The following is an 8,242-nucleotide window of genomic DNA, read 5'->3' as shown; positions in this document are numbered from 1 at the left end:
ATAATACCTACTTCTGCTAAATTTTCAAAACCTTGATACTTTCCCAATAGCCCCACTCCCTAAAGAATGGGCACCCTGACAGTGCGGGATGCTGAGAAGCCTAGCATTGTAAGTTATCTGCCGCCATGTCCACCCCTCGCGTACTGAGTGCCTCCTACCGTCCAGGCAAACTGCCGGGCACTGGGGATAAGAAAAGGAACAGATCACAGTTTCTGCCCTGCAAGCTCTAGGGTGGATGATAGTTAGGTAAATAGGCAACGACAATACATCATGGTAAGTACTAGGACCCATCTGGGAGCATGACCCATCTGGGAGCTGGGGGAGCACCCAGGAGGGACACTTATCTAGGTTGGTGGTGGGGGTCAGGAAAAGGGTCAAGGAAGCTGAGTTCCTTAGAGAATATGGCAAATTAGGGCACCTGTAGGAAAACTCAATCTGGCTACATAGAGTAGGAAGGAATCTGAGGGAGAAAGGACCAGATTCTGAAGGTTTTTTAATGACATGCGAAGGCAATGAGCCTCATTATATAATATATCCATCCGCAGCATGATGAGAGGGAGTAGCTGTGGACGTGAACTAGTGAATCACCCGTCTCAGGCTAAGATATAACCCTGCCTAACCCCTCCCAGTTTGAGATTCATGATGCTTATCAACAGTCTGGATCTTATCCGAAGGCTGACTGGCCGTGGAGAAGCCACTTCATCACGCCAGGCGTTGCTCTTCTTATCCGTCTATATACATTCACGTCTGGTTGAGCGGGTGAGCTCCAGGATCTCATCTTGAGGAAGTTGTCCGCCCTCATCCGTAAACTGGATCAGTACGACTGTGGTGCCTACATCAAAGGCTGACTGAGGATGAAAGGAGGTGATAATACATGTTAAACTCCTGGCATAGTGCCTGGCACACAATAACTGATCAGTAAATGTCAACTTACTGAGAGATTGCAGCTCCCCTGCAGCCCAGCAGTGTTAGCAATCATCCTTTCTGTGTCACTGCCATTCCCATTATCACTGTCCTCACCGCCATCCCATCATTCCCATCGTCACCATATTGAAGTTCTAGGTCATTCCTCACTGGGTTCCTCCCCTGCCCTCTCCTTCTTTGTGGCTGTCTTATGAAAGAGAAGGCTCTATGACATAGAGGGACCTGAATAATGTGACATTCAGAACATTTATTGAACGCCTTACTTTGTGCCAGACATTGTTCTAGGTATTAGGGGACACAAGAGTGAGTTAGATAAAGTTCCCACTCATGGAACATACAGTCTAATGAAAAGAGGCAATAATAATTAAACAAGCAAGTATGTAGTATGTCAAAGGAAAATGAATACTATAGTGAAAAATGAAGCAGGGAAAGAGTCTCAGCTGGGGCAGTTGTTGTTCTATCTAAGATGGTCAAGGACGAGCATGCCTAGAGGTGACATCTGAAGTGAAGGACCCTGCAGTGTGGCAGGTGTGTGTGTGTGTGTGGGGGGGGGGGGAGGGGCGGGTAAGTTCATCAGGCACAGGGAACAAAATTACAAAAGGCTCAAGGTAGGAACATACCTGGTGTATTGAGGAGCGATGAGGAGGACTTTGTGACTGATGTCAGTGATCAAGTGGGCAAGTAAGAGGGCATGAGATCCGAGAGGGCAGGCAGCAGGGGGGTCAGAACATGGGGGCTGTGAAGGGCACTGTACAATTTTTGCCTTCTACTCCCACTGACTTGGAAAGTCATTGGAGCGTTTTAGAAAAGGTTTACATGATCTGGCATATTTCCAGGGATTCTCTGTCTGGTGTGTTGAAAGCAGACCACAGGGCAGCAAGTGCTTAGGCAGAGAGGCTAGTGTGTTATTTCAATAACCCAAGTGTGAGTTGGTGGTGACTTGGAGCAGTGGTAGCGAGTGGTGCAGGTCATGAGAAGTGGGAGATGCTGAATATATTTTGAAGGTAAAGACAAAATTTACTAATGTCTTGCATGGGGTGAGGGGGGATGGGTGAGAGAAAGAGAAGAGTCAAGGACCATTCCTGAGTAACTAAACGGATGTTACTGGCGTGTGCTGGGATGAAGAAGGCTATGAGTGAAGCAGATGTAGAGGAGAATATCGATTTAATATTCACATTGCCTCCACAGGATAGGTACTGTGGTTATCTTCCCTAAAAGCTGGGACTCAGGGAGGTGAAGCCTGTGGCCTAGAAGCCACATATGGTGCTAGGAGCTCCAAGGAATAATTCCTCAACTGCATGGAGCCATAGGATTTGGAGCTGGGGAGCTCCTGGGAGTATGAACCATGAGGCCTCGAGGGGGTCTCCTAGCTCTCCAGAACCAAACTCTAAGGGAGGCCCCACATCTAACACACATGCTGTTTGCAAGGCCTTCAGGCCCGTGCCTTGGCCTCTGGGGGTGGTGGGGTGGGTGGGTGTCATCAACCTGGAACAGAGAAGGGGCAATCAGCAGTAATAGGGACTTTCCATTGTCGACATTCTGAAATGCAGAAAACCAAGAAGGCTGCAGGCTTGTAAAGCTCTATCTTGTAGTTTATGATCCATGTAATCCAACAGTGTTCTGAAGAGGCTTTGCTGAACTGGTTCCTGAATTCTCCTAGCTGTCTTCAACCCTCCAAGCTAATGTTTTCTTTTTCTCCCATCCTTTGACTTGGAATTTTGAGAACTACTGATGCAATATCAACCATACAGAATTTACCTGAGCATCTGATGACATCGCCAGAGATATTTAACTGCAGATGAAGAGGATCTGTCAGACTGTCACTGCTTGCTCTCGCGGTAGGCAGTTTAGACAGACATGAGCACAGCAAGGGCCATGGGTCAGGTACAGAAGGTCACCAGGGTGGAAAGCCCTGGGTGCCTAGCAAAGGACAATTGTAGGGCGGGACCTCGCCCCAGGGTGACCTTTCCTCTCCTAGCAAATCACTGGTCATTCGGTCTGGAGCCCCTGACCTTCCTCCCTAGAGATAGCATCTATGCCTCAGTTGTAGTTCAACTCCAAGCCTAGAAAAGTGGCAAAACCAGACAAGTAACCCCACGGCTGACCTCAGGACCAGCTGCATTGGGTGATGCCCCCCGTCCCTGGTCCCTACCAATCAATCACTGGAGACCCAGACCCTGAAAGGACACACCTGCAAAGCTGACAAATATTTTATTAAGGTCTTCCCCTGGGACCTCCCCTGAAATCTCTACCCTGAAAATCCTTAGGAAGACCCAGTGCACTGCCCTCCCAGGAGCACACCCATGCCTTTCCCTTTCTCCTCCATCTCCTCCTCCTCCTTCCTTCCTCCCACTCCTCCCAGCAGGTTACCATTAGCCTCCTCACTTCCAAGCTCCTAGGGCCCTTCCTTTGCCTCTATAACTTGCTTCCTAAGCCCATTTCTTCTACAAAGTACTTCTTCCACATCTGTGATTTCATAAATAAAAGTTCTCTGATAGTTTGAGTCTTGGCTCTGAATTCGTTCCTAGCCAGATCTCAAGCACTGGGGTTGCTGAACCCAGGTCTAGTCTGACCGCGCCGGTCTAACACCGGGTACCGTTCCCACCATCTACAACATTTTTATTCCAGCAAAAGAAACTCTAAGCCTTCTCGATTGACTGTCTTACAGACTCAGAATTTGGTTTATAATTTGCTGTGATCATTAACCTTTGTTGTTTTTTCCCCTTCTATTTTCATAGGCATACTCCTCATTAAATACCTGATTGCTTGTTTACACAATATAGGTCTCACTTTGAATGCCCATCTGCATCGCCACCTCCTGAAGTGACTGACACTCAACCATTTATTTAACTACACTGGCTTATTCTCAGGACTAAATAATTGAGTCAATGAAATATGGAGCAATCTGCCAACCTCACTTCTGGAATGACAGAATTCCATATCAAGACGATGATGTTCTGGGGATTCAAGCTTGTCCCTACTTTGGAGGAATTAGCTAGCAGCCTCTCTGTCCCAGGCTCTGATCCCATTCCCTTGTCCCCCTTAAATCAGACAGGGAGAGACTTCCCTACTTTATACAGGCAGGGACCACAGCCTCTGTCAGCAGAAAGCAGCTACTGAAGACAGACTGCCCTCCCTCATTACCTTGAAAAGATTTCAGGGATGGAAGTCGCTGAAGGGGGAAGCCAGGGCAAGTGGAATAGGGAACCGGAGACAGACAGTTAGGCAGCAGTTTACAGCCATCTAGAAAATCCGGGTGCCAAGCAGCTTGCAGCCACCTAGTAAATCCTATCTTCTCTAAACCAGGGACACTTAAGAATAAATGGTTTGCACGTTTCCCTCCCCACCAGAGGGCAAATAGCTGAAATCACCCTACTCAGGGAGACGGATAGCAAAAATCCAACTAGTGCCATTTGCCAACCACAGCCAAGGACAGATGAAGAGAATAAACCTCATTTTGGTTCATCAGCATAAAGATGATGAATGTTCTATTGAGATCCCCCCCTAAACGCCCTGTCTTTAAAACCCCTCAAAACAAAGGTCCCAGAGCACGCACTCTCTTTCCCAAGAGCGTGCCCACGACTCCCACCCCCTTTGTTCCCCACAGGTATGCACCTCCTACACGCTAAGGAACCCCATGAGGCTTGCAACCAGGGCAGCAACGGGCAGTGGCAGTTCATCCAGGCAAACCCCCTGAACCTGTCCCGAGGCCTCCTTTTCTCTGACTTCTTGGTGAGCCAAAGCCTAGGCTCATTTCCCCGGCCCTTTCTTGTTTCATTGTCCCCAGCTAGGGGACAAGCTAGGGGGCCATCAACACACTTTAGGGAGGATAAAGCAGAAAAGGAAGAGAGAACTCTAGAGGGAAAAGAAGGAAAACTTCGACTAAGTGCATGCTGTGCTGACTCAGAAGACGGGGCAGAAACATGGAAACCTCCATGGAGACTTGTCAGTGCCTTCCTGCCCTAGAAGATGTACTTTCACGCCTACTTACCATCCTCCTCCTCTGGGTGCAGCCAAACGCCACCGTGGAACCAGGCTTCAGAGGAAGACAGTGCCCGCTTTGTCAAGTTAAATACATTGGAGCCTGCGGTCTATAAGCCACATATGGTGCTGGAAGCGCCAAGAAATAATGATGAAAGAAAATCATTGAAACCCAGACGTACAAGGTCTGTGCAGCTATACGTTCCCCTCAATGACTCTGCAAATGGTGTTAGCGCCCCCTTACTCACCGAGCCTTGCTATGTGCCCAGTATTATATAGTGTCTCTCATTTAATCCTCACAACAACCCGGTGAAGTAGTTCTTATTACCCCGCGTCTCACAGACGGAGACGGAGATTCAGAGAGGTCACGTTCCCCCGTCTGTCACAAAAATGACTTTGAACGCAAGTCAGTCTATTCCAGACCCTGTGTCTTAACCACTGTACGTCACTGCCTCCCAGAGGAAAAGGAGGAAGGAGAAATATTGAAAATAGTAACAGTCCCCTCCGACTCCCCTCTATCCTTCCAGGGCTCAGTAGAGTCAGAAAATTGAAAAAAACCCCACAAACCCCCAAAACAAAAAACCACCCCACTTTTATAGCTGGCTTACAGTCTAAATCAACTTAAAAAATTTACATATTTAATTATTTCTGGTAACAATTGGATGACTATTTTCTTTAAGAAATAGATTAATAGCCCAGCTGATGTGGCTCAGTGGTTGAGCACTGACCTATGAACCAGGAGGTCATGGTTCAATTCCAGGTCAAAGCACGTGTAGGAAGCAGCTGATCAATGATTCTCTCGTTATTGATGTTCCTATCTCCCTCTCCCTTCCTCTCTGAAATCAATAAAAATATATTTAGACAACCAGATTAGTAATAAGAAAGGTCTTTAGAGATGCAGAAAGGTGACCATGAAATCCAGAGAGGAGGTTAAGTGTGAGTTTCAAGGTCACCTTTAGTTTGGTGGCAGAACTAGGGCTAACAAAGTAGGGCTCCTGCCTCCCAGGTGAGCTTGGCTGGGCCCCCAAAGCTGTTTTGCAAGTTATTGCTGTCTCTGCCTTAATATGGATGGGCTGCTTGGAGGAGGAGGATCGCTTGTGTGTGCTAGAAATCCTAAACACAATCAGAACTCAGCTGAAGGTTTAAACGAGGCTTTCCTAGCACCTTCTGATGAGTTAGTGTTCTGTTTTCCGTCCCCCACCCCCACCCAAGGTCAGAGTTGTGTGCCCGGTTGAACTAGGCGCAAATGATTATATTTGTAGAACCCACTATAATTTACTCTAGCCTCCCACACTAATAGTGACTCTTCTGCCTGGCTGGCTGGCTGCAATCTGGACCCACTCCACCCAGCTCATCTCTTTCTTTTCTACATTGCACCACACACCCTTCAGATCAGGCAGGTGTCCTGGGCTCACCCCATTTTTGCCACAGAAATATCCCCCCTGCTCTCCTCCTATGCAAATCCATTCTTCAAGGCTCTGCTCAAGACCATTCTGGCCCAGAAGACTTCCCCATGCGCAGCCCAGGGCTTTGCTTTTCAAGTTCTCTTTACATGTATATTCTCAACCATACTCTTTGGCTTCAAAACGTTTCTGCACGTTTCTCCAAATGTAATGCAGGCCCTGTGAGGGCAGGCACTCATGTGTTCATTCATTCACTAGAGATTTTTAAAGGCACCTTACCAGGTGAGATACACAGAGAAATATAAGCAATGGTTGCTTCCTGTCCTCAAGGAGGGGAGGCTTCATAGTTTGCAGACATCTGCCTGTCACACAGTGGGAGCTAAACAAAGGCTTGCTGTTTCGAACATATATATGGTCAATTATTTGCTGTCTCAACGTCCCCTGAGAGGTGTCAGGTGCTGTTACAGGGAAGGCATCATGAAAGAGGTGGCATTTGAACTGGCCTTAAGAACAGGGAGTGTTTTTGAAAAATAGAATTGAGAGAACAGGCAGAAGAAACTGTGTTCCTACAGCACATTGCTGGGCACACCCAGTGCCAGACACACCCCAGACGCCAGGTTCGGGAGGAAAGCAGTGTAGTGGGGTTTGGTCCCTGCCCCGGCAGCAACTAGCCCTAGAGTGGGAAGTTGCTTCATTTCCATGGGGGCCCATTTCCTTCCCATTCTGAAGTGATTAAGCAGCACGGACTCTGGAAGACGCAGGTGGCTGAATGTGACCTTGAGGTGGAGGTTCAGCCTCAGGTTTCCTTCCTGTAAAACGGGTAGAATAATTCCGGCCTTACCAGGTTTCTGCCATTTTAAGAACACGGGTAGGTTGCTACGCACAGTCTTGGCATCAATATATTTGCTCCTGTCGAAGTGGGGGCCACAACCCTATCCCCGCCCTGTTAGTGCCCTGCGGCTGGTTTCCAGAACCTGTCGCTAGTAGGGGCTCTGGACAGACTGCGGGGAACCCCCTCGCCCCCCAGAAAATGACGCCGTTGACCGGGCTTCAGAAAAAAGAGTAAACAGCGTTGACAGCGGACTGACTGGGCGAAGGGGACTCAATACGTGTTCACGAACAGGCTTCACACAGCCCGAGAATCTCCGCTAACGGGCCCACTCGCGCCGCGCCTCCGGGCTGATGGGTTTTAGGGACAGCTCTTCCAGCCTCCGCCTGCAAACCCAGGGGAAGAGACAGGGCCAGGCCCCGTGGCGGACTCGGAGGATGGCATGTGGGGACGGAGGGGGGGGGGGGGCGGGGAGGCCCCAACTGCCAGCGGGAAGGAATGAGGGGGGTCTGTTCCCGCCCCCCTACTCCTCCCAGGGGCAGGGTTCCTGGGGCGCCCTCCTCATTTCCTCTCTCCGCACAGGTCGAGAAGGGAGGGGGCGCGCCCTTGGCCCTCTGCACCGTGGCATCCCCAACTCTCCTCCCTCCGACCCGCCTGGCCTGGCCACCCCCACCTCGGCCGCCTATCCCCGAGGCCCCCGTGGCCCCAGCTCAGTCGCCAGTCTCAGCCCCGGTCCACCCAGCCCTGCGCCCCCTCCCTTGGGCCACCTCGGCCGCCGGCCCCCGGCTCCGCAGACCCCGCCCGGCCGCCCTCCCGCTCGCCCCCATTTCAGCCGCCTGCTCCGGGACCCGTAGTCCCGCTCGGCCAGCCCGCACCCCTCGGCCCCCGTAGACCCCGATCGGCCACCGCCATCCCATCCCCACCCCCCACCCCCGCCCTCCGAGACCCCGCCCCCCGGCCCCTCCCCTTTGGGGTCGTGGCGGCAGGGGAGGGGCCGCGCGCCCGCGTGCGTGGCAGCCTCCCCCCGCCCCCGCTCCGGCTCCCGGCCTTCCTTCCCGGGAGGCGGGGTCGGCGCGCGCGGCGGAGGCAGGCCCCCTCCTCCTCC

The sequence above is a fragment of the Myotis nattereri genome, assembly GCF_964212035.1.
Source record: "Myotis nattereri genome assembly, chromosome: 2".
Taxonomy (NCBI): Eukaryota; Metazoa; Chordata; class Mammalia; order Chiroptera; family Vespertilionidae; genus Myotis; species Myotis nattereri.
This window is presented reverse-complemented; position numbering follows the sequence as displayed.